Source organism: Bison bison, unplaced genomic scaffold (genome assembly GCF_000754665.1).
Source record: "Bison bison bison isolate TAMUID 2011002044 unplaced genomic scaffold, Bison_UMD1.0 scf7180017864145, whole genome shotgun sequence".
Taxonomy (NCBI): domain Eukaryota; kingdom Metazoa; phylum Chordata; class Mammalia; order Artiodactyla; family Bovidae; genus Bison; species Bison bison.
Window position 1 is genome coordinate 6,096,221 of NW_011494717.1, and position 26,654 is coordinate 6,122,874.

Genomic DNA, 26,654 nt, shown 5'->3' on the forward strand with positions numbered 1-26,654 from the left:
GCCCCCCGGGTGCCCGGGGCAAGCGGGCGCTCTGCAGGTCCCGCCCCCTCTGCCAGGCATTCAGAGCTGCCTCCTAGGAGCCGTCTCCTAGGAGCCGTCTCAGGGCCAGCATGTGTGTGTGTGTATGTGTGTGTGTCTAGTCTTTTGTGCTTTCATTAAAGTTGCAGGAAAAGTTAAAGGCAGGGGAGCCCCAGCCCCAGCCATTGTGAGGTGGCGGTGGTGTTGGAAAGTGGCGCTCCAGGTGTGCTGAGCCTTTGTCTCGGCGATTTTCAAAGCTCCCTTTCAGCCCCGCTTCCCATTAATAACTGTGAGTGCTGCCGACGCAGTGCCCGGCAGAGGCCCGAGACAATGGAGCCATTGGAGGCCAGCTTGGAGCGCACTGACATCTTCGGCAGTGCCTTATTGATTTCATTTTCCTGTTATGAAAACACCGCCCCACTGAGGTGGAAAGGGAAGGAATGTTGGACAGGGGAGAGGAGACGGAGGCTTAATGTGGGCACGAGGCCCCTGGACCAGCCAAACACATTCCTCCCCAGGCGCAAGCCCCCAGGACGGCTCCGGGGGCAGTGACCTCGGCCCAGGGGACCCAGCCGGCCACCCCGCCGACCGCATCTGGCAGCCGCTCAGCTAGGCCAGCTGTTGGCCATGTGGAGGATGGCAGCGTCTGGAGCTGACGGCCGGGGGTCCAGGTGGGCAGGGAGGAGCTGGGCGGGGGAGCCCTCTTGATGGTTTCTACCCTCTCAGGGATGGAGGCCTTTTTAGGGACAGCGTCAGGCTGGGCCTCAGGCCGGGGTTTGGGCTCTGCCAAGCCAGGGAAGTGGAGGGGAAACTCGGGGAGGGCCTGCCCTGCCCACACGGCTCCTGCTTTGCTCTCAAGCAGCTTGATATTCATCATCTCTGGCTGGGCCCCAAACCACAGCATACAGAGGAAAGGAACCCGGCCTCAGACAGAAAACAACAGCTGGGCAAGAAAAAGCTGGGTGGCTGGGAAGGGAGAGGGGCCAAAAGTTCACGCCTCTGTGGACAGCCAGCTCCTTGGCACACCTTCCCCCGTAACCATCTCCAGCCCAGTTTCACACCTGCAGAGGCTTGTCCAGTCAAGCAAAGGTGCCTGACTGCACCCTGGATTCCTGGGGTGCTCAGAAGGGAGTAGGGGCGGGCAGGGAGGACAAAATACAGCAGTGGTTTCCGTCCGGGGCCTTGGGGCTGAACTTGGGCTCTGGTTCCGTTCTGCCCTTCTGGCCTAACTGCCGACCCCCAGACTCCTTTCCCCAGCCTATTTGTCTAAGCCGAGACGGGACCACATCAAGTGACAGGCAAGCCACTAGGAGGTATCTGTGGTTTGCCTGGTCGACCAGTTGCGTCTTCACTGAGCAGCCAAGGTTTGGCTCTTGCCCTCAGGAAACTCATGGGCCAGGATATAACAAATCTGCGGCCTGGATGGTGCAACCGAGTGACCCGAGGATGCCTCTCCCGTTGAGGCTGTTGGCAGAGGCTGCTTTGTGGAATGGAGGGAGACAGACTCTGGAGCCAGACTGCCTGGATTTGAATTCCATTCTATCTCGTGCTGACTGAGTGACCCTGGGCCAGTTGCATAACCTCTCTGGGCCTCACTTCTGTAACACTGGAATAAGTGGTCATACCTGCCTGTCAGAGTTGTGAGGATCATGTGAGTTAAAACTCATGTAAAGAGTTCAGAATCACATCAAGCCTGGCACACAGGACATGCCCTATAGAGCACTATGGTCATCACCATTGTCCCCGTCTCCCAGGGGAGGCTTACGGGACAAGGCCACGCCCCTGTAAGGCAAGGTGATCATTTTCTGGCCTCACCAAGAGGAAAAGGTAAGGCTTCAGATAAGAAAACAAGAGCTAGGCCCCAAGCAGGCAGGGACAGGAACTGAGTTTTTGAGTGGTTAAGCCTCAAGCTGGGGCTCCCCAGCTGGCAGTAAAGAACCCGCCTGTAAATGCAGGAGACATAAGAGACGCAGGTTTGATCCCTAGGTCAGGAAGGTCCCCTGGAGGAGGCCATGGCAACCCACTCCAGTGTTCTTACCTGGAGAATCCCATGGATGGGGATCCTGGTGGGCTACGGTCCATAGGGTCGCAAAGAGTCAGGCACAACTGAAGCGACTTAGCATGCACGCAGGCCTTAAGCTGACCTTGTGACGTGACCATGGTGACATGTCAGCAAGGGGCTGGAGGGAAGGGGGATCCAATGGGCCTCAAACAGAGACTGAGTTAGCACCACCTAGTAATGGGTGATGGCGGTGAGCACCTTAAAACTTCTGTCAGCCATGGGCTCTTTCCTCCAAGACAGCCCAGTGACTTTTTTTTTTTTTGGCTGCATCCTGTCTTCACTGTCATGAGGGATCTTTCATTGTGATGCATGGACTCTCTAGATGTGGCGCGCAGGCTCAGTAGTTGTGGTACACCCGTGTAGTTGCTCTGTGCTCTGGGGGAAATCTTACTTCGTAGGGATTGAACTTAGGGATTGAACCCAAGTGCTCTGAATTGGAAGGTGGATTCTTAACCACTGGACCACCAGGGAGGTCCTGAAAACCCAGTGTCTACACAGGGCAGAGGCCCCCTCTGGTGGACGACTTGGGGAGGCAGGTAGCTGCATGGAAGCCAGAAGCAGAGCTGTGGCTTTCACTTCCTTTTGTGTATTCCTACCGCCCCGCCCCACGTGTGGCTCAGACAGTAAAGAACCTGCCTGCAGTGCAGGAGACCCGGGTGCGATCCCTGGGTCAGGAAGATCCCCTGGAGAAGGAAATGGCAACCCACTCCAGTATTCTTGCCTGGAAAATTCCGTGGACAGAGGAGCCTGGTGGGCTACAGTCCATGGGGTTGCGAAGAGTCAGATATGACTGAGCAACTAACACTTGCACCACTCCGCTTCCACTCTCACCACCCCATAGTGGCATATGCTGCTTGAATGTCCTGGCCTGGCTTCCTCGGTAGAGGCTCTAGTGCTGCGTGGGCCAGAACCACCCCTGAGATGACAAATGTTGGCACCGTCAGGCCTTAGCATCTGCAGTGGGCTGGACGTGGAGCAGGGGGAGCGTCACAGCGTCTGCCGGCTGCAGGCACCCCCGTAGCCCAGGCCGTCACCACCCACGTAGAGACGGCAGCCCGTTCATCTGCCCTGCCCAGTGTGGGGCTGCTTCTGCCCAGCGTTAGGGGCAGTCCTGGCTCTCCAGGGCGAGGAAGGCTGGCTGTGCTCCCAGCGGCTGCTCAGGGAAATGATGGCAATTTTTCTGTCACTGCAGCCTCCAGGCCTGAGTTGATCTTTTGGTTTCTTCCTTTTTCCAGGGCCTGATGATTTCTTGCATGTTTTAGATGCAAGGCCGAAAGGCCAGTTGGACAAACACAACTCCTGGGTGACTGAAGCATGGTGAGGGCCTAGCCAGATACATACCACACACACACACACACACTCACACACATACACTCACTTACACCACACACACAGACACACACTTGCTCAGACTGATAAACTGCTTCCCTGGGGCATAGGTCAGCTCTTAATCCTCTAGGACACAAGTTTCCAGAGCCCAAGAAAAGTAAGCATGCAACCCCACCCCTGTATTTTGTAAGTCAGAAGAGTGAGACTTTGAGAAAAAAAGACTTGCAGAGGTCACCTCCGGAGTGAGAAACAGAGCCTGGCACAGTGTATTCACCATGGTAACCAACATTGCAGCATGGTTATGATAACTTTTCCCATCCCCTCATCCACCTAGCTGACAGCAGACACTGAATTTCTGCAAGAAAATGGGTATATTTACCTCTTGTGTTATAAGTAGAAAAAATCTAGGCTGAAGATTGTGTCAACTCAACATTGCACAGCTGGTGAGAACTTCAAGCCTTTGAGTCCAACAGAAATGGGTTTGAATCCTGTGTCTACCGCAGAGGAGCCAAGGACCTCTGCAAGCTTCAGTTTCTTTGTAAAATGGGAATGATAATGATATGTTTCTTATGGAAGTGTTGTGAGAATTGGTTAAACTAATATGTGCAGAAAAGCATAGACTAGTATCTGCCACTTGTTAAGCACTCAATAAAAGTTCATTTTGGAAAGGTAAATGAGAAACTGAGTTTGACAAAGTATTCTTATATTTGGGGGAGACCAATCCCCCTGTTGTTGGGAGCCAGTACTCTGGCCCTAGGCTCCAGGCAATCAAGGGCCCAGGGGGAGAGTGCCGCTGAGAAGCACAACGGCTGCCAGGCCTGTTTACGGGATAGAAAGGAAGCTCCACGGCCCTGCAGTTGCCGCTGCATGAAATTTAAATTATTCTCAGCAAACCTGCTTGACAGATGAAACAGAAAAGGGACGGCTTCATAAAATGCAATTTTGTTCTTGAAAGAATGGACTTTGCAGGATCCTCGCTGATGTCTGTGAAATGTATCGGGGGCTTTTCTCCACGTGGTCAGGAGCACTCATGCTGAAACATTCCCATCATTCCTCAGAGCTAAACCCTTGAAAATAAATCTAGGCCGGGAAGAGAGGGACTTCGCCTGTGTCCCACGCCTAGGGAAAACCAAAAGGGGCCATGGAATCTGCAGGCTCTGTCCTCAGATTTTTTGACATTTATGGGCATTTGAGGCTTTCAGGGGGGACCTAATGACCCCAGAGACAATGACTTCTTCACATGACCTAAATTCTTTGGAGAAATGTTCATCAGGGCAGGGGCGGGAGGAGGATAATCTGGGGTTGCTATGGGGAATCATGAGAATGACCACAAGACCACCAGCAGAGGGGGCCTCCTCTCCTGTGGTTCTGGGGGGTTAGAAAAGCAGCTTTGCACAGTTGCAGAATGAGAAGTAGTCGTCTCTCTCCTCCTGTTTCCACATTGAAAACCAAGGACTACAGAGTGGGCTCAGTAAGTTGGGAGAATCACTCAAGCCCCTTTTATGGCACATTTCCAGACTGTGTGTGCTTCCCCAGAAGGCCATTTCTTGCCCCATGAACAAAGATTTGTGATGCATTACCAGGCACTGATAATGCATCGTGAGATGACTTGTGCCTGTTCGTGCCCAGCTAATGGGTTTCACCTGAACTTTAAGTGGCAGCCACAGTCCAGGTTGTATCCTCATTGACTTAAAATCCATCCATCAGTCACGAAGTGTGTGCAAAATTGAAAAATGTCATGATTGCCCAAGCATCTGTTCCAAAGCCTATAGTTCGGGCAGGGTAGATTTGAGTGGCTTGATTTCTTAGACTTTTGATGAAAGGGACAAAGAGAAGGGAGAAGGTTATATGTATTACCATATTTGTAAGGGATGAGCCATATCTATATAGAAGGCAGCTGTGGACTCTGAAGGAAGGTTGTGAGATGGGCTTGACTGGAGCCAGTTGTGTATAGAAGTTAGCTTTTGCTTCGTAACAACCATAAAACCATCCCAGTTCTGTGGGTTTGTTGTCAGTTCTGGACTGTGTTCTCTCACTTGCCTGTGGTCAGCTGCATGGTGGCTACTTGCTGGTGGCTCATTCTAGGATGGCCTCACTCACACATCTGTGCTTAACCCACTGTCGGCCGAGACATCTCAGTTCTTCGTGTGGCCTGTCATCCTCTGTACAGCTATTGCAGGCTTGCACGCTGGAAGTTCTCAGACTTCCAGGAGCAGTAAGAAGCCAAGGCTCAGGGCACAAGTGCCTCTGCTTGAGGAACTTTTGCTAAAATCCTGTTGGTCAAAGCAGTCACAAGGCCAAGTCAAATTCAAGTGGGGAAAAGGTCCTGCCTCTGGTTAGAAAGTGCTTCACCACATTGCAAAGGGGCAGACACCAAAGGACAGGAAGCCTTTGTGTTAATTTTTGCAATATGCAACCCCCGCCCCCGTGCTGCCGGCACACTTGCTTAAACACAGTTATTCACTCTCTAGCTTCTGGCCAAGGCTTGCATTCCCCAAACAGAAAGAATAGGACCAATCCGATAAACCAATCTATATGGCCTGGTGGACAAAATCAACAGGGGACTGGCGTGACTTATACATACCTGGGTGACACCCAAGCCATCCACACCAAGAGCTGCCCTAGGGAGATCTGAAAGGAGACCCCTGGTGAGGATGGTGCTGCCATGGAGAAGGCAGTGCACCTGGCCCCCAGGGAACCTTGCCCAATGCAGTTACCTTGAGAATGCCCCACCGGCAGGTCTTGGACCTCAGTCCTCAAGGCTCCAATGCATAACCCCATCACTGCCTCAGAGCTGGTGGAACTGAGACACTGCTCTTCCCAGGATATTCTCAAGGACAGATGCTAACCTATTGATTCAGAATCAAAAATTCACCCCCAAGGAGACCAACTTCGTGGACTTTGCCCAGTGAGAATCCATATAAGAAAACACATTTAGACCAGAAGACTTTCTGAGGAGCCTAAAATCAGGAAAGGGAGCCAGTTACATGATGCAAATATACAATAACTGCGGATCGGACAGAGCCCAGGCTCTTTCTCCCTAATAGAATAAATCCTGTGCCATTCCCAAAAAAGCCCTTGGAAAGACCTCTTCTTAAATTAAATTAGGTTTTCTGCAAACAGCATCATTCAAGATGAACATAAATCTACTTCTTATTCAGTTTTAATGGTTTTCCCTGTTTCATTTAATTACTCATGTTGCAATTAAACAATTTTTTTTTCATGTAGAAGGACAGTATTTTAGCTACATTATGGGTTAAATAGGCTTTGGAGAACTAGCCTGGGAATCTCATCACCATTTATAACATTGTTTTTTTATAGGGAAAGTATGTTCCAAAATCTAAACAGCCAAATTACAAATGAACTTTCAGAACCCAGCCCATTTGTTAACTGTAATGCTAAAAATAACTCAGGGAAACAAGCATTAAAAAGGAGAGCTGAATGCCCCTTGGTCTCATTTGTTCACCATCAGCATCTATGGATTCAGTTTTGTTTCAGCGAGGAGAATCTCCTCCAAACTCAGACAGACCCTACCCCTGTTTTACTCACTGTTGTGACACCAGTGGCCACATCGGCTTGAGTCCTCCCTGAGCTTCATGCCACCGTGAAGGGTCATTGTGGAGTCCCTGCAGAGTGACGCTGAAGTAACATAGCAGATTATCCATTTCAACACCGTATTCGCTGCCCTAAAATGAAGGCTTAGGAGAACTCTCTGTGCAGCTCTGCTGCCATGTCCAGTGGTCTAGGCACATTCACTTGCACTGGGAATCTGTACTTCTAGAACTCGTAGGCAGGAAACCTCATTTTCCTCTGGCAAATAAAGAGCCATGACTGGAACTTCCCTGGTGGCCCAATGATTGACTCTACGCTTCCACTGCAGGGGGCACAGGTTTGATCCCTGGTTGGGGAACCAAGATCCCAGCATGTCTTGCAGTACAGCCGTAAATAAATAAATATAAAAAATAAAGAACCGTGAGAACCCAGCAGAGCATCAGTCTACATTCAGAGAAGCCTGCCACACACTTTTCTTGATGATTGGGGTAGGGGTCCTGCCTCCCCAGCCTCTCCTCTCCTAATGTTTCATGAGATGATGGTTAGGTGTTTTGCACTCCCTAGCACCATAACAGGAGTCCTAGGACCTGGGAAGGAAACAAGGTGCCCACTCCAATCACAGAAGGCCAGTCATCAGCACCTCTCTCCCTTAAACTGCTAGCTGATGACTACTACAGTGCCTTAAGGAAAGCACTCTCTGTCACCACATGACCGCTTCCTTGCCAGACCTGCTCCGAGGCCCAAGCAGCTTGGTTAAGCTTGCTGTCCTCTTTTGTTTCTAGAAGGCCACAGGGGTTTCCCCATGCCCCCACCCTGTGGGGCTGCCAGCAAGCAGAGTGCTCCATGTGCTGCCCAACTCAGCACTAGACTAGCATCAGATAAGAACTCCTTTACCAGGTGAGAAGTGGCCCTAAAGCCAGCAGGCTAGAGGATAGGAGGTAGAAATAGGGAAGTAGAATGGCCAAGCCTGTGAGTGGGTCGGGTGGCCCTTGCTGTGAGGGTGCAGAAGGTGGAGAACCACACCAGACTTGACAAAGTGACCTTTGAGGTCTGTGGTGGGGGTTGCTGGCTGTCTACCCAGCCTCAGTTCTGTTCAGGCAGCCACCACTTCCCATACTTTGGGAAAGCAAACCCTGGTCCCCACTGGGATTATGGTGGTTCAACACCAGGCGTGGCAATCCCATTTCCCTTCCCCGTCATTGGTTCCGGAAGGGTCATGCACCCAGTGCTGGCCAGCGGAACACGAGGGTAATCCTATCTGGGGGCTTTGGGAAAGGTTTTCTTGCCTGTAAGGAAGAGTCACAGAAAAAAGAAATCCTTCTTCCTCTGGACATGGTCGTGTCTGGACATGATGCCTAGAACTGCTATAATCATCATGCTACAAGCCTGAGGGTGAAGCCAGCACACAAGGAAGAGAAAAACAAGAGAATTCCAGAAATCTGGCACCAGAGCCCGAATGCTGCCGCCCTGCTTGCCTCTGGGCTTTTGTTACCTGAACTAATACCTATGCTGGTTGTATTTTAAAAATAAATTATTTTGAAAACTGTCTCCACAGCACAGACAGTTCCCAAGCAACAGTATAGATGTCTTCTTCCACCTCCCAGACCTCACCTGACACGCTGGCTGCTAAAAACGGCTGCAGTGGCCTTTGTGATGCTCTCTGCCTGTTACTCATTGATTTCAGCTCTCCGCGGTGTACAGGGCTTCTGCTGTCTGTTGCTTCCCTGAATGCCAACACCAGGGCGCAGCTTGCAGCCCCTATACTTCATGGGGCCATGTTTCTGTCTGAGTGGAATCCAACACCTTGGGTGCCTGAGCCATGGGGTCATTTGAGCACATCGCCCCTTTCACCCACTTCAGCCACATGAGAGGAGCTCTCAGGCTCCAGGGCCTCTGCAACTTGCCACTTCCTCTTTCCAGAATTTTCATTCCCTTTCTTGCCTGCCCAGAAACACTCTTGTTCATCCTGCAACTGACACCCTAAATGTTAACACCTCTGTGGTGAAAAAAAATGCTATAATTTCTTTTTTCCCATGACAGTTTTGTTTATGTCCATATAAATACCTATAATATAAGGTACCTATCCATTTATTAATTTGTCTCCTTACTAGGCAGTGAAGTCCATAGGAGTAAGGTCCACATGATACCCAGTATATAAAGGTTCTCAATAAATATTTGAGGACAGAATGAATTTAGGCATACGAATATTTATTCTTTTTGTCGTTTAACTGATAGGTCATGTCTGATTCTTTGCAACCTCATGGACTGCAGCACGCCAGGCTTCCCTGTCCTTCATTATCTCTCGGAGTTTGCTCAAACTCATGTCCATTGAGTCAGTGATGCCATCCAACCATCTCCTCCTTCGTCACTCCTTTGTCCTCCTGCCCTCAATCTTTCCCAGGAACAGGGTCTTTTCCAATGAGCAGGCTCTTCACATCAGGTGGCCAAAGTATTGGAGCTTCAGCTGCAGCTTCCAATAAATATTCAGGGTTGATTTCCTTTAGGATTGACTTGTTTGATCTCTTTGCTGTCCAAAGAACTCTCAAGAGTTTTATCCAGCACCACAATTAGAAGGCATCAATTCTTTGGCACTCACCGTTTTTTATGGTCCAACTCTTACATTCATACATGACTACTGGAAAAACCATAGCTTTGACTATTCTGACCTTTGTCGGCAAAGTGATGTCTCTGCTTTTTAATATGCTCTCTAGGTTTGTCATATCTTTTCTTCCAAGGAATAAGCATCTTTTAATTTCATGGCTGCAGTCACCATCCACAGTGATTTTGGAGTGATTTATTCTTTTATTTAGCACCTATTGTGGGGGTAGGTAGGAATACATGCCTTTGGCCTCATCTTTACCCACATCTATCTACATGGTGGATGAGTCTTCAAAGAGGAGTAATTCCAGTGTTTACCTGTGATAAGGATGAAGATGAGACCTGCATGTGAGCCAGACTGAGGGCCCTGTGGGCTCACTGTCGGTGTTGCAACTAACAAAGCCATGCTGGCCATACGGATTCTATGCATCAAGGTCTTCACCCTGGGTTCCACACCTCTTCCCTTCTCTCATTTGGAGTCCTGGGATCACAACTTCTTCTCTCAAGTATTCATACCTCCTTGAGATTTTTCTCCCATTTACCTCTAATTCCCTGCAGTTTATATTTGTTTCATTTAAAGCATTTGTGCAGTCATTATTTTGTTCCAGGCACTGCTCAACATTAACTTTTAATTTATTTACTTGTTCATTTATTCGGCCGAGTCAGGCCTTAGTTGCAGCATTCAGGATCATCACTGCATCATGCAGGATCTTTCGTTGCAGCACACAAACTCTCTGGTTGTGACTCAGGGGCTCCAGAGGGGGTGATCTCAGTAGTTTAAGAACACAGGCTTAGTCGCCCCAGGGCGCATGGGACCTTAGTTCTCTGGCCAGGGATCAAATTCACGTCCCTTGAATGGCAAGTCAGATTCTTAACCCCTGGACCACCAGGGAAGTCCCCAACAGGAATTTTTTTTTAATTCTCATCGCAGGCCTCTGAGGTCATTATGATGACCATCACTTAGAATGAGAAAGACCAGGGGACTTGTCCAAGATCAGCAGGGCTGGGACTCAGCCCTGGGCAGTCCAGCTCCAGGATCCAGGCATCTAGCTCTATATGGGCCCCCTTCACACAGTCCTCAGTGAAATCTGTTAACGTGAGTAACTGGCTGAACATCTTTCCATGAACGTCTCCCCTGGAGTCAGCAGCACCTCCTAAAGAGATAGCACGGGCTCCCCACTGAAGCAGGTAAGCGCATCAACAGCTTGAAACAACCACAGATGTCAGGACCAAAGCATGTTTAGGACTGCAGAGTCCAGCCCCACACCTCCCAGGGGTGACGAACCAAGCTGAACCAAGCCATGTGGGAGGTGTAGACACAGCTTAGACGCAGGGTCCTGGGGAATACTGAGCCTCGAGACCACATCTTCTCTTTCTCAGGGTTTCTGTGTTGGCCCATGACATTGTGCACAGCTGGTGTCCACATTCATGGCTGTGTTCAGACTGCTCTGGCCTGTTCCATCCCAGAAGGCCAGTCTAGATCATCAAAACTACCCACTGGCATTGCCGGGTAGGCTTGGAGCAATACCAGCAATATCCAACCTCAAGGGGACGCTTTCTCTTGGTGCCTCAGCCATTCCCATGGTTTTAAACATGGGCTGGGCCCTGGAGATGCCATGGAATCCTGGCCTTTAACTTCAGACAGGACTGAAGCAGCCGTGACTTATGACTGCCTTCCCTGTAGGGTCAGCACTGCTTTGGGGGAACAGAAAAAAGAGCAGGAAAAGGTACCTGTTACCCTCTCCCTTCTGGGAGGCATTCTTCCCAGGAATGGGGGGAAGACCCCAGGTCAAAGGGAGGAGGTTGGGTTCAAGGCCCAAGTTCATGTTTCACTGGATGAGTGACCTCAAGGCAGGACACTTAAGCTCTCCAAGACTCTGTTTCCTTACCTATAAGGTGGACACAACAGTGCCCACTTCACTGGACTGTTGTGAGGTCTGCAAGAAAGAGCAAAGCTAAAACACTTTATAAAAATAAATGCCCTCATTCATACAGACAGAAAGGAGCTCAGTGGAGGATGGGGAGTTACTGTTTAATGGGTACACTTTCTGTTTAGGGTCATGAAAAAGGATTAGAATAGTGGTGATGTTTGCATGGCATTGTGAGTATAATGACTGCCACTAATTGTGTACTATAAAAATGGTAAAAATGGCCAATTCTGTGTCATTCATATGTGACCACAGCAAAAAAAAATTAGAAATAAAGAAGTGCCCAGCCATCAAAAGAGAGAGGAAATATCTGTGTAAATCCAGGCAGAGCTGACTCATCATGGAATTTCCTTTATGCAGAGAAATGAAAGCACCAGCCACAGGGTCTAGAATGGCGGACAATCGAATGAAGACGCCTGACCCAGACCGATGCTGGCTGGATTGACACGTGGGCAAGAACCCCTGAGGAACAGGCAGGAGGGCGTCCGGGCCTCCAGGAGTGGGACCTGGGTGACAGCAGGGTTGGTGTCACAGAGGAGTCCTGTCCTGACTCACCAGGTGGCCTCGCTGCCTTGGGAGGATGCTCAGCCTTCCCACTCTCCGCAGGTGACCGCCAAGCACGGCGGGGAGCCACACGCTGAGGAAGGAGGGGCCTGGGGGATGATGGAGCCATTGGAAGCTGTATTTGTGATCATTTTCTCCAGCACCTCAAGACCTGGGGCTGCAGGTGAAATCTCAGCCGTGTCGCGTTCAACAGCAATTATAAATCTCGCCAGCTATGTATTCTGGACATGACATATGACCTCCCTGGCACAAGCATGCACTTTCCTCGGGAACTCAGAAGCCATCCTAGGATGCAGTTCAGGACTGCTGGCCAGCCAGGGCCCCAAACATGTCCTTGAGGTCGCTAATGTTTGTTGAATGCTCTCTACTAGGGCCGGCCAGGGTTCTAAGTGTATGCATTCACTGCCTCCCACAATGACTGTACAAGGTGGGCGCCGCGCTCACCCTCACCATATAACCCAGCCGGGAGGTGCAGCACCCAGGCTCACATTGTGAGCACCCTTCCAGCCGGCTTCCCGACTCCTCGTGTTGCTGCCACGATGTGGAGACACGGCCTGCCGTGGGGCGGGAACAACCTGGATCTGACGGTGCCTGGGATCCCGAGAAGAGAGCAGAGGTTGGGGAAGCCTCGAGCCCCACAGCTTACTCACCTCAACTGAGCTCGGGGGCCGGGGGACCCCCCCCAGCTCTGGCACCTCCACCCCAGCAGGAGCAGACAGAGTCTGTGCCGCCATCGCCTCGTGCGTCAAGAATATGCTGAACGTATGATTTTTTATTCTCCCACAACATTAGGCTGAGGAGAGAGAGAATATTGGGCAAAATATATTGTACCCATAATTCATATTAATGGGAATTCAATAGTGGCAACTTGTCACGTGCTGAGATGAGAAGGGAATATTGTGAATATTGTGTTACAAAGGCATTAAAGAGGCATTATGAATTAGATTCCATTCCACCACATCATGTTCCTTGTAAATAATTGAGGAAGACACTGGTGCTCAGAATTTGGGTGCATCATTTCTGAGATCCCAGTGGTTCTCTCCCCAGGCTGACGGGGCCCCTTGATCTGACAGCTCACACGGCTATGGGAAAAGCCTGTGCAAGGCCGGTCCAAAGGTTCCCTAAAATTAGCATCAGGCTTCCAAGAAAACCCTCCTTCCCAGCAGAGATCAGGAACTGCCGCATCCAACACCAGATGCTGGGTTTTTCTTGCAAATTCCCCCAGAGTCTGGATATTCTGTGTTGCTTTCCTCCAGTCTGTGGAACCCTGGCTTTGCAGCCAGGACCAGGTGGGCTCTGCTTGGCATCACGGGGTCAGCAGCACCCTTCCCACTACTTCTCACACCCACCTTTGCCTGTCTTAGGGGCAGAGATTTAAATACCCATACATCCACGGTCCAGGAGCTGGTCATGCATCGGCTGCTTTGCCCCAGTAAAGCAAGCCCTGGCTAGTGACACCCATCTCCAGTGGGTCTGTTGGTCCTGCTCTGTGGTCCCAAAAGATCCATTACCTTCTGGCTGCGCCACCCTCTGTTGTCTCCACATGGCCCTGAGTAATGCCAGGTTCCATCTTTTGTCTTTGAAGTCAAGAACTTGGCTTGAAGCAGTGGCCTGGCTGCCCCCAAGAAAAATCTGAAAGGAGAATATGAGAGGGAGCCCCGAGCCTTTTTTGCCCCAAATGCAGAGCTGGACAAAGCAGGTGGACACTCAGCCCATGCCTCTGGCCTTGTTCAGAAGCCCCTCCGACCAGGGACTCCAGGGGCTGAAATAATTTTCCTGTGACCACTGCTAAATTTATGGGGAGTTCTGAAGCAGCTGGTCACTGGTAAGTTAGTGATTCCCCTTTATCATTAGAGACATTGTTCCCGGATTGCAACTTTGAGTAGAGCTCCTGGGGTGACTAGAGAGAGGAGGCGGGTGGGCATGTAAGAGGCGGTCAGGGTCAGAAGGTTTTTCACATGGACTGTGGGACAATCAATAGGTTAGCCGACCACATTCATTCACCTTAGTGGGGACACCCGATGTGTAAACACACCAGCTATGAAGTACCAACACGCCTCCACCCCAGCACAGTGATGGGATGAGGACCCTTGACTTCAGTGTCAGCCTCATTGCTTTTAAACCCTGATGCTTCAGCTCTCTGCGTGTATGCATGCTAAGCCACCTCAGTCGTGTCCAATCCTTTGCGACCCCATCGACTATAGCTTGCCAGGCTCCTCTGTTCATGAGGTTCTCCAGGCAAGAATACTGGAGTGGGTTGCCATTCCGTCCTCCAGTTCAGCTTTCTAGCTGTGTGATTTTTAGCAAGTTGCTTAGCCTCTCAGAGCTGGGTTTCCCCTTCTATTAAAGAGGATAATAATATAATCTACTCTATTGGGTGGTGAGGGCAATTAAATGAATTAGTAATGAGACTGTCTGGTGTCTAGTACACAGTCCATAGGTGTGATCTGCTATGATGGCCACGGCCTTCAAAGTATGGCCTCCCTTCCCTTGAGACAAAAGATTCTGTCTTCTTAGCTTTTGCATTGCTAGCATCTCACACTGGCCTGCTATGTGCTCAGTAAGTATGTGTTGAATTATTAAACTGAAGTGTTAGAAGAAGGTGGAAATTCACTCGCTTTACAATAAAAAAATAGTTGTGCACTTTTGAAAATCATATTCCACCTTTCCGTGGTCATATATTCTCATTTCAGAGAAGTGCTGTGACGGCCTCTAGTTCTTCGTGTGCATCTCCGTGATTGTAGTCAATAGCTACAAATAAATTCAATACGTTTTGAAATACACCAGTTCCTCACTGATTCAAGGAGTCCCAAAGTAGGGCATTTTGCAAAGCAATTACTGTGCTTCCATGAAATGAAAAATCATCTCCTGCATTCGATGATCTCAAATCCAGGACTTGTGTCCTGAACAGTCAGTCCTGGGCTCCAACCCACCTTCTGCTTGTGAGTGGTTGTGATGGTAGTTGTGTTTTTGCTGTTGTTTTGTTTTTTAAACCATTTATGGAGACCCGGGCACCGTGCCAAGAGTTTGCCATGTTCTGTTTCAGTTCTTACAACAGCCTCATGTGAGTCCACAATTAACCCCATTTCACACACGAGCAGACAGAGTTTCAGAGCCTGGGCAACTTGTTCATAAGTGCTAGACATGGGACTTGAACTCAGACCTTTCTTACTCCAATGCCCATGCTTCTGACTCCCAATTCTTTTGCTTGGATGTCTCCCCTTAGACATCTGCCAGGACCCTCAAATAGAAAATGCCCAGAATTAAACCCTGCCGCCTCAGCCTCAAACTGCTTCCTCCTTCTGGAACTCCTGGCTCAGGGCCAGGTCCACCACCCACACAGCTGTGTAAGGGACCAGGACTCTCCTTCTCCATCTTCATCCCATCACCTCTCCTCAGCACCCCCATCACTGCCCGTCAGGTCCACCTTCAGATGTGTCTCAAGTCCACCCATTTCCTTGTTTCCACTTCACTGCCATGGTCCAGACCACATCACCTGGGGAACAGAGGAAGCCTCCCTGCCCGTCTCCCTGCCCGTCTCCCTGCCCGTCTCCCTGCCCGCCTCCCTGCCCGTCTCCCTGCCCGCCTCCCTGCCCGTCTCCCTGCCTCCAGTCTGCCCACTCCGTCTCGTCCATTCTCCCCATCGCTGAAAAACTGATCTTGCCACACCTGCTTTTAAAAGTGCAATTACTCCAAACTGGCCCTGAACATAAGGCGGCTTAGGGCCCTCAGCGATCCCATCTCCACTCAGTTTGTGTCCCACACTTCAGCCCAGCTTCAGCTCCAAGCCCTGACTCTGACACAGGTGAGCTCGGCCAGGGCGTGTGTGGGAGCCCTGGTACCACACGAAGCAGAACATGAATTGGGAAGGACACTGGTCTAAAAGACAGATAGCCTTGGGCGCACATCATTGGTCAGTTGCTTAACCGTTCTGTAGCCTCATTTTCCTCATCTGTAAAATGGGGTCAACAACAATACTACCTTAGAGGGACTGTGTAAGAATTTTGGAACTTCTGGGTAAAAAATTCTTGCCCATCCCTGGGCAAACAGGAAGTGCTCAGTAACGCTGGAGGTGGTAATGTCAACGTGTAAAATATGGGTTTAGTTGTTTTTTAATTTAATCTTTTTTACTGAAGTCTACTTGATTTAAAGTGTTGTGTCCATCTCTGCTGTACAGCAAAGTGACTCAGCTATACGCATAGTGATGTTATTTTTTTTGTATTCTCTTCCATGATGTTTTTTCACAGGATGTTGAATGTAGTTCCCTGCGCTCTATTGTTTATCCATTCTGTATATAATAGTCTGCATCTACTGATCCCAAACTCCCAGTCCTTCTTTCCCCCACCCCCTGCCCCTTGGCAAGCACAAATTTGTTCTCCATGTCTGTGAGTCTGATAATATGGATTTAGTTTTATAGAGAAATTCCCTGGGGGGTAATTTTTTTTTTTCAGATAAATGGACTCTTATCAGAGAAAACGCAAAGTGTGAGCATTTAACCACTGACGCCTTGCTGGTTTCTCCCGTGCTCTTCAGATGCCTCTTGCTTCGTGGGACAGCTCTAGTGAAACTCTGGCCTTTCTCGTGTATGTGCTTGGTCCTCTCCTGGCCCCCAGCGTCCCGCCTGCCTGCCCTTCCAGCATGGGGCACATTACTGGAATTCTCTATCGTTTAGTCATTCTGCAAATGTACTCACTTTGTTTACTGAGAAGGTTCTCTGGCCCGTCCGTTTGGTGTGGATTTTTTTTTTTTCAATTTTTGGCTGTGCTGGATCTTTGCTGCGCGCAGGCTTTCCCTAACTGCAATGAGCGGGATCTGCTCTCTAGTCGCGGTGCCTGGGCTTCTCATTGCAGTGGCTTCTCTTGTTGAAGAGCACAGGCTCTCTAGCGTGGCTCACAGGCTTGGTTGCCCCAAGGCATGTGGGATCCTCCCAGACCAGGGATCGAACCTGTGTCCCCAACATCGGCAGGTGGTTATGGACTTTTGTGAAGGCAGTGTCCCTCCCCATCGTAGGCATCTCATTTGTGGTGACGGACAAGCCAGTCACAGGCAGTGACCACACATCAACCTCACTCTACAGCCACCCCCGCCTAGCTCAGCGCTGTGGAGCCAACAGCATTGCTGTGTTTAAGCGCTGGGGTTCACCTTTGGAAAACCCTCCCAAAACACAAGCACTCATTAAGTGGGTTGCATTCTGATGACCTGAAGCTTGTCCTGGAGCCTCCCCCATCTGAGTCCAGCCATCTGGCCGCTGCACCGGCCTCGCTTCCCTCAGACTCCCAGTCAGAGTCAGGAAACCAGAGGTCCCACCCAGAGGTTAACACCGCTGCCCTGGGCTCCCACCTCCCGTAGTCTGCTCACCAGGGTGGGCCACAAAACAAGGAAGAAAAATCTTTTGCGACTGGAAAAATAGGGCTGCTGCTGTTTTATGGTGGTGTGGTTTATGGTTTTCAAACGTTTTAATTAGTTTCATTTTTTAATATAAATGCACCCTGATGTTTTGTGCAGGAAGGGCACAGTTCTTAAAATCTCAGGAATAAAGTAGGAAAATGACAGATTGGCTATTAAAGCGTCACACTCAGACATGTTATTATTATTATTGTTATTTAACATTTCTAAGCACCAGCCCAGAGCCAGGAATGGTGGTGGAGGGTGGAGGGCGAGAAGGCCTGGTGGTGTCTCAGGGCCATGACTTGGGGGGGCTTCCCGGGAATGGCAGCGGCTTTCACAGCTGCCTGAGTGGCCCTGCCCCACAAGGGACTTTTTGGGGTTCCAGGCAGCCATCTGCTTTGTGGTCTGAGAACACAGCCTGGGGATCTGGGCTTCGTGCCTCAAACCTGTCCTCTGCTCACTTGAGACCTTGCCAGAATTTCCCAACCCCACCAGCCACACCAGCCTCACCAGCAGCCTCACCAGGTAGGAATCTGATCTGTATTTTAAGCAGGAGCTCTGTGATGACCTAGATGGGATGGGGGTTGGGATGCAATGAGAGGCACAAGAAGAAGGGGATGGATATATATATATACACACACACATAGCTGATTCACTTTGTTGTACAGCAGAAACTAACACAACATTATAAAGCAATTATACTCAAAAAAAAAAAAAAAAAAGGACTTCCCTGGTGACCCAGTGGTAAAGAATCTGCCCTGCAATGCAGGGGACCTGGGTTTGATCCCCGGTCCAGGAAAATTCCACATGCCGAGGAGCAAATAAGCCCATGGGCTATAACAATTGAGCTCACGCTGTCAGGCCCGCCAGCCACAACTACTAAGCCTGTGAGCTGCAGCTACTGACGCCTGTGTGCCTGGAGCCTGTGCTCCGCAACAAGAGAAGCCACTGCAATAGGAAACCTGCGCTCCCCAACCAGAGAGTAACCCCTGCTCTCTGAGACTAGAGGAAGCCTGCTTGCACAGCAACAAAAACCCAGACCCAGCACACAGCCAAATACATAAATTTTTAAAAAACAAAGTGATTGAACATTAAAAAAAGAAAAAAGGAAAGAATGGGCCTCCTCCGAAAATGCCCATCTCATCTTTAAAACATATAAAGTAATGAGAAAGCAGAGTTAGGATTTAACGTCAGGGCCCTGTCTGTGAAGTGGGTTGAACAGTAATCCTCCAAACCAAGAGTCCACCCAGAAACTCTGAATGTGACCTTACTTGGAAATAGGGTCTTTGCAGGTGTAAAGTGAGGTTCTCAAAGTAAGATCGTCCTGGATTGGAGTGAGCCCTAAAACTAGCGGTGAGCATCATTTTGAGAGAACGGAAAGGGAGATTTGACACGCAGAGAGGACAGCCGTACGAAGACTAGAGACTGGAGTGATGCTGCCATACCCAAGGATGCCTGGGGCCAACAGAAGCTGGGAGAGATGACACAGCATTCTCCCTAGGGCCTTCAGAGAGCTTGTGGCCAGCTGACCCCTTGACTTTGGACATTTGGCCTCCAAAACTGAGGAAGAATACATTTCTATCACGTAAGCCCCTCAGTTGGTGGCAATTTGCCAAGGCCACCCTAGGAACCTGCTACAGTGCAGGCAAATCCCTCTTCCCTGGATCTCCTTAAAGAAGGCCCACCCAAGCAGGAGCTGGGCGTTTGGGCCCTTGATGCTCGGAGTTTAACCCCAGGGCCAGATGGCCTGCTGACCTCCTCTCAGCCGAGGTGAGATGAAACACCATCACACCTTTTTCCTCCATGTCAAAAAATGTTTCCAAAAGCTTTCTACTGACCACCTGCCTGCTTCCTGTAACACAGGTGCTCCAATTTAGAAAACTTTCAACGTGCAATTAAAGCGAGCTTCTCCAGCCCTCCCACACCCTTCTCACTACCTATGGCAGTAGGCGCAGAGGCTCATGGACGCGTGTTGTTGTCTGAAAAGAGAGGTGTAGATTTATGAGCCCTGGGCGAGCCTCACACTGTGTTGTTAGTCACTCAGTCGTGTCCGACCCCATGAACTGTAACCCACCATGTTCCTCTGTCCATGGAATTTTCCAGGCAAGGGAGTGGGTTGCCCTTCCCTTCTCCAAGGGATCTTCCCAACCCAGGGATTGAAGTTGGATCACCCGCATTGCATGCAGATTCTTTACCAGCTGAGCCACCACTGTGGCCTCTGTGTAAAGTGAGCCTGTGTCAGATCTCTTGTTTAGCTGGAGTAAGAAAATGGGAACAGACAGGTCCTATTGGTTATTCCTCTGCAGAAGCCTCTTGATCAAACTCAGAGAGCCATCAAGTAAATTCTTTAAATCAGAAAACCCCACAAGTCAAATAAAAGCTCTGAGCACCAACCACTTCCCTCTTCTCAGCAACTTTCACTCAGGAGAAAATTCTCTTTGCAGCCTCCTCTGCCCCTATTTATGTCATTGTAATTGAAAGGAGAAGAATTTGCCAGAGCCATGGTCTCAGCCACTCCTCATCTTCAAAGGTAGCACTTGGACCATGTTATTGCTAGCAGATTGGTTTACAGAACCACAGGAATGTGCTGGCCCCAGGGATCCGAGGTTGGCCCTCCTTGGGCAGAAGGCCTCTCCAAACCCACATACCTGCCTAGACCCAAATGTGAGCCGGGGTTTCTGGGCCTATCTCAGAAGGCGACAGATCCCCAGGTCAGCTCCTTCAGCCTGTTCAGTGTATTTTCCAGCTGTCCCCGTGAGTCTGGGAGTGAGATTAGTCTGCAGCCCAGTTGCTTGCCCATATGTTGCTGGCAGCCCAAAGGCCGTAGTGGGGCAGGCATCAGTGCTGCTTCAGGAATATTTATTCTTCAGTCCCTCTGGGGTTGGAAGCAGAGTGGTGCATGGTGATCCTGGACAAAGGCCACCTCCTCCTGGATTCGCCCCCTGGGGATTGGGGCAGTGGGAACTCTGGGAGTAGAGAATTGAGGTTTGGGGAGCATTGGCTCTGCCCAGTGGTGTACGCGCTGGTTACTTACGTCTGGGAAGTGATTTCATGACATTGGGTTTAATTTATCTGGAGGAACAGCTGCATCGTTTGGGCTAATCACGTCCATCCAAGCCTTTGGCGATTGAAGCAGTTTCAATCTGGCAGTGCTGGAGGCACAGAGACTCGGGGATGACCGTGGGAGACAGAGAAAGTCAGGGGCAATACCACTTGGAATGGAAAATGATGTACACGCATACGTGCTCCATTGCCTGTCACATCTGACTCTTTTTGACCCCATTGGACTGTAGCCCAGAAGGCTCCTCTGTCCATGGGATTCTCCAGGCAAGAATACTAGAGTGGGTTCCTGTGCCCTCCTCCAGGGCATCTCCCTGACCCAGGGATTGAACCCATATATCCTGCATGGCAGGTGGATTCTTTATTATACTTGGCCTCAAACAAAGAGATTAAGTGGAAGATGCAGATGATGATCCCAGACCCCACCAGAGGAAATGGCCATCAGTGGGCACAAGCAAGCAAGGGGACCTCAGAGGTCCTCGGTAAGGCCAAATAAATGAATAGATGGGCTCCGTTGTCCTTGTCTTCCAGAGACTGCTGTGAAAAACAGGGCTGTTAAAGGTCAGGGTGTTTCTTCCAAGCCCTCAGCAACATGGCAGCTGAAATCCGCATAGAAAGAAGATAGGAGGTGGGATCTGTTACTGAAAGATTCTTGGAGTCTGGTGGTGGCTGCAGCTCACTGCTAACCGAGAGATTTATGTGACAAGATTATCAATGGTATTAAGCACATTTAGAAGAGAGGATTATACCTACTTCTAGGTCAGTTCTGTGTCACCAGGCCCCTGTTTGGCCAGCATATTAACAGATGGACTGCTGGCTGCATGAAGGTGAAGTAAATATTTGCACAGTCACAGGAGGAGGGGAGGCTCGGATGATGAGTTCAATGCTGGGTGGTTAGTTCAAACCGAAGAGAAGCATCTGTCTGGGGGGTCTCTGTCAAACCTGAGGAAGCTCCATTTCCACCTTCTCCCATTTCTCCCCCCACCCCTGGTGGTTTCCCCAGATCTGTGCCTCAGCAAACTCCCTCACCAAGAGGAAAGGACCACTTGTAACTGGAAACAGAAGGCCGGAGTCAGGAGGCATCTCGGGGTAACAGGAACGAGGCTGTACCCAGCCTACCATACACGTTCCGAGAAGTAAACTTGTACACACTGGCCAATTCCTCTTGAAGGAGGAAGACCACTTTACTGGCTCTGCCTCAGGAGAGATTACAGTTAGACCAGGCAAAGCTCCAGGGAAGATGCTGCCGGGAGCGGCTTCTCGGTGGCCTTTCAGAGGGAGGCTGTGATGTGGTATGACAGATTCTTCCGATCTCGGATACCAGGAGCCAGGATTGTGTCTCTTGCTTGCTGGTGGGAGTCAAGCCCCTGGGATGGCATCGCTGTCTAGGGGTTCCCCACACTTCTTTCAGGATACCCCTCCATGCCCCACCTCATGGATTGTTCAGTAACCCTTGAAGTTGTAAACAGAGCTTAAATTGAATTTGACCTCAGAAAGCATTACTGTTTAAAAATTGTGCTAAAATATCCATAAGCATAAAATCCATCATTTTCAGGCGCACACAACTCAGCAGCGTTCAGAGCAGTCACAAGGCTTTGCGACCGTCACCTCTTCCAGAACCAGAACATTCTCATCACCCAGAAGGAAACCCAGGCCCAGTGGGTGGGCACTCCCATCCCCGACTCCCTGAATGTGTTAACTTTTTTAAAGTTAGGGTAGTAGGAGGGCCTCTTGGAAGGTGCAGTATGCCAATGTGGTAGGTAGAAAAAGGGCCTCATACTTGGGTGACCCTCTGCTCCCAGGAGGCCATGTGCCCCAGTGCGTTCGCCCACACTGTATTTCAGTGGTCGACACTCTCTCCTGCCCCCTCCGACTCTGCTAGCATCTCTTTCCTCTCTGTGACCCCAGTGCCTGGCACAGCAGCTGGCACATAGCAAGGCTCTGCAACATTTGTTGGACAGAAGGATATAAAAACCAGTCATTCAGTAGCCAATATGCTGCTTTTTACTGTTTGGGGACATAACTCTTTGTCCTCGAGTTGTCAGACTTTTGAACCCTGCACAGAAAGAAGCAACACCCAGAGTAGGAAGAAAAGGCCCTCCGTGTTGCTCCTTTTAATTAGACGCCCTGTTAAATTGCAGCAATTTTGCACTGTGGTTCCTGCTCAGCGTGTCTGAAGAAGCCCTTAACCAAGGAAGCCAGGAGTTCATTTTGTTCTTTTCTCTCGTTATTTTCTTTCCAAGGCCAATTACTTTTTTTAGACATCTTGCCTTTTGCCTATGCCATGCGTTGAGATCTGTGTCTTTAACAATGCTCCTATCACAAAGGAGGTTAGTGTGGTACAGTGAAACCCCTAGGGTCCCCCACTAATCACTTTTGATGGAGTAAGACCTGGAGAACCAATTATTTTGCCTCATAGTCTGAAGAAATGCACAGTTCTCTCACCTTCTTACAAGGAAATACAAGCCACTGGGAGAGAGCTCAGCTCCGGCCCCCTCCTCCACGGCCTCCCCTGGCCGCCCAGTCCCCCCTCTGCTCTCTGGCGGGACCTGGAAAGATCAAAGGGACAGATGACAGTGCTTGGCGCCCATTTGTCACTCCGTTGGAGGGAACCAGTTGCAGTGTTAACAGTCAGGCCTGGTCCCGTGTTTCATGAATATTTTAGACTGTTTGCTGGCAGAATTCTAACTGTGCCGTGTCCTCCTCCGTGTACGTGTCACCCATATTCCAGCCTTTAATCGGAGCTTAGGGGAAGGAAGCACCACTTCCCCAGCCATCGCCCTTATTATCCTAAAACTCACCGGCTAAGCCGTTCCGTCCGTGTCCAGGGTCTAAAGTCTGCATGGTCTCTGGCGCCACGCTGAATCCAGACATGAGGGCAGGGAAAGTGGTTTCGTTTTTCTGGACCGAGAATTTAGGGGCTAGAGAAGGAACAGCCGGTGTGCTGGCCACGTTGACATTCCTCTCGGGCGTCTTCCTGCCTGTCTTTCTGTGGTGGTTGTTTCTGAAACGCCCTCTCCCCCCAACCCCACCCATCCTCCGACCCCACCTGCTGCCCACCCCTCCAGTCAAGCTGCCCAGAGATTCCTGACGATTCTAGTCCCCTCTGTGGGGACCCAGTGGCCGGGTCTGCTCCTCCTTCAGGCAGATGCGGTCATCACAGAGCTGTTTTTTAGGAGCGATGGCGCCGTGGACTCTCTCTCCTTTGCTGGCAGTCACGCAGACTCCTGGTTGCAAACAAAATGATACCATGAGTATCTCCACGACCCTGAAATGGAGAAACACTCTGAATCTCAAATTCCTGGTTGGCCTCCGTGAAAGAGGCTCCCCCTGGCTCCCCTCTGCCTCATGCCAGGCACACTGCGTGTGAGACCAGTCACCACACACAGGACCTGCGGGGTGCGGGCAGCCTGGGACCCAGTCCTTAATGGGACTCTGTGCTGGGCACCTCGGGGGTGCATCCAACATGGACCCTGCCATTGCTATTGCTGTTCAGGCTCTAAAAGTCATATCCGACTCTTTGCGACCCCATGGATTGCATTACGCCAGGCTTCCCTGTCTTTCACCACCTCCCGGAGTTTGCTCAAACTCATGTCCATTGAGCCTACAGTTGCTATTAATGGACCCAGATGGGGGTCAGCACAGGACAGTCGGCCAGCAGGTTTAACAACATACAGAAGTGAAAGAGCAAGTGGGAGAGGAGGGTCGGGTTGTGTTCCTATCTTTGGGGTATGTGGAATTTGGATGCTTCTTGGACTCAGGATCTTAAGAATCCTGTGTGTTGGGGTTGGCGGGGAGTGACAGGAGCTGAGAGGGAGATGAATACCCCTGGTCCCTGCCCACGGAGCCCATGGCCAGTCCCTGAGGTGCCTGTCTACCAGGCAGATTCCCAGACACCATCCCGCCCTCAACCAAAGGTTATCGGTGCTGCGTCTCTGGGTCTGCGGCCTCCATTTGCATTTTTAACAAGCTCTCCGTGGACTTTTTACGCATGGAGGGTGGAGGCTGAGGTTATTCCTGGCTGTCCTGCCAGGTGCATGGGAGGATACGGAGAGGGAACAGAGGGAAATTGAGCTCCTCCACCCTGGGAGGGGCCGCCTCACCCCAAGCTCTCCCGTCAGGCCTGGTGAGGACTGGGGTGGGGGCTGCCTCCACAAGGACCCCAGCGTCAGTCTCTCCATGCTCAGCTTGTACACCCTGGGGGGCCCACCCAATCCGGTTCACCTTGTGGCTGACACCAACTGTGCCCCACAATGGTTGGGTTCAGACACTGGTTCTCTCTGGCCCACTTGCACATCCACCATAACCCTCCATACAGGGGTCTTTCGCCTTCAATACGCTCACTCCTCCCAGCGCCGGGCCCTCTCATTCTTCCTTCTCGCCCTTCTTCGCCCAGCAGGGTTTGACATGTTGAAAGTGCTCCATAAATGTCTGTTAATTGAATGTAATCAAATCACTGAATTGAGGCAGACAGGGGCCTGGCAGCCTGTGCACCCCTCGCCTTGGACTCTACAGCGGAAACGGAGAGAGCCCCTGACCTGCCGTTGGAAGACCGTCCACCTCTCCCAGTGAAGGAAGTATTGATTCTGCTGTTTGTTTTGCAAGAAAGCCGTCCCCACTGAGACAGCCAACCCGGTGCCAGCAAGACGGAAACTCGAAAGGAGCAGAGCGCTTGCAGCTGGGCTATTAATAGGGCAGCCCGGGCATGTCCAGGCTTAGGAGAGGCCCCGTGCCTGTCGGGGGGCATGGTCCTGGAGCTGCAGGGCCTTGGGGGTTACTCTGGAATCCCGCCCATCCACCTCCCTCTGCTCTGCACTGCTGAGTCGACCCAGGCCGCTTGAAGTGGGAGCCCAGTTCTGAGCAGCCCTGGTGCAGGACTCCAGGGAAGAACTTCTAAAACCCCACCTGGATGCAGCTCAAGGGTCAGCAGACAGAGGCATATTTAGGAGGGAAACAAGCTTTTCCTTTTTCCTTCAGAGGAAAATTTGACTTAAGGAAAGCAGGGCCAGCCCAGCAGCCATCTGGATGCTACACAGCTCAGAAGTTAAATCCAGCACTCCCGTTTCCCAGAGCAGTTCTCAGAGGAGCCTTCCCAAATGTTGGGCCTTGATGGACTTTAAAAAGGGTGCTCGTGTCTTCAGTTCAGGGCAGATGAACCTGCCATGTACAGCTGCACAGGCTGTGCACTGAACAACTGTGGACTTCCATTCTGGATCTTGCCACATTGTGATAACTTGCAAGGGAACACAGCTGGCATTCTGGGATAGCCCAGCTGGCTGTTTTGAAGGAGGCTGCTAGAACACCAAGAAATGGAACAGCTAGCAGAGCCAGAAGGCCCACTGTTCAAACCTCTCACTTTATACGCAAAAACAGAGGCCTAGGGAGGGAAGGGACGTGACCAAGACAGCACAGCACCTACAGAAGAGATAACAGTATGGCTGCGCCTCCTGGCCCCCTGCCTCTTGTCACCTTTTCTGTTTGGTTCCTCTCAAAATTCGCCTTCCTTAATACCAGTGAGGGATGCAGCCTTGAAGAGAAAAGGAGTTTTCTGCCTTCCCAAGCAGCGTTCTAAACTGCGATTTTTCTCGAAGGCCTAGGCTGGGCTGGCCTTCTGTCTGCTCTGTTTATTCAGCCTTTGTGGCCCATATGTTTTGTCCATTTCATGCTCCTCCTCCTGCCTTCCCAGATTGTTTCCTGTAGGTTTGGGGTTTTATTTTTTGCATCTGCCCCCGCCAAAGTATGTGTGTTGATGTGCAAGATCTGAAAACTCTGGGAGCCTTTAGAGCAATAAATTCCATCCAACTCCAGGCGCCCTGCCCAGGCTCTGCATTCTTCTCCAGACTGATGTGAGGCCCAAGGGTGGCCTAGCACGCGCTAAGATCACCACCCACCGGCGGCCACTTTCCTTCCGACTCTGCAGAGCAGCATCTGAAGTCCAGGAGGGTCCTGAGTAGCCCTTCTAGACCCTGAGCCTTCAATTCCCAGTCTTGGAACAAGGCCAGGAAGGGCACAGCCCTGAGTTAGCAGCAAATCAAGGTATCCCACATTCAGGGGTGGTGGGAGTGAGGCCAACCAGAGGAGACTAATTTATTCATCCATTCATAAATATTTATTTAGCACCTGCTGCTGCTGCTGCTGCTGCCAAGTCACTTCAG

At 50.7% G+C, this 26,654-nt stretch overlaps 1 protein-coding gene across 1 annotated transcript in view; it reads left to right on the plus strand.

Moving 5' to 3' along the window:
• The window catches only part of KLHL29 (kelch-like family member 29), a 335,635-nt gene that overhangs the window by 187,796 nt on the left and 121,185 nt on the right, over window positions 1-26,654 (plus strand). The gene's annotated exons all lie outside the window — the stretch shown is intronic.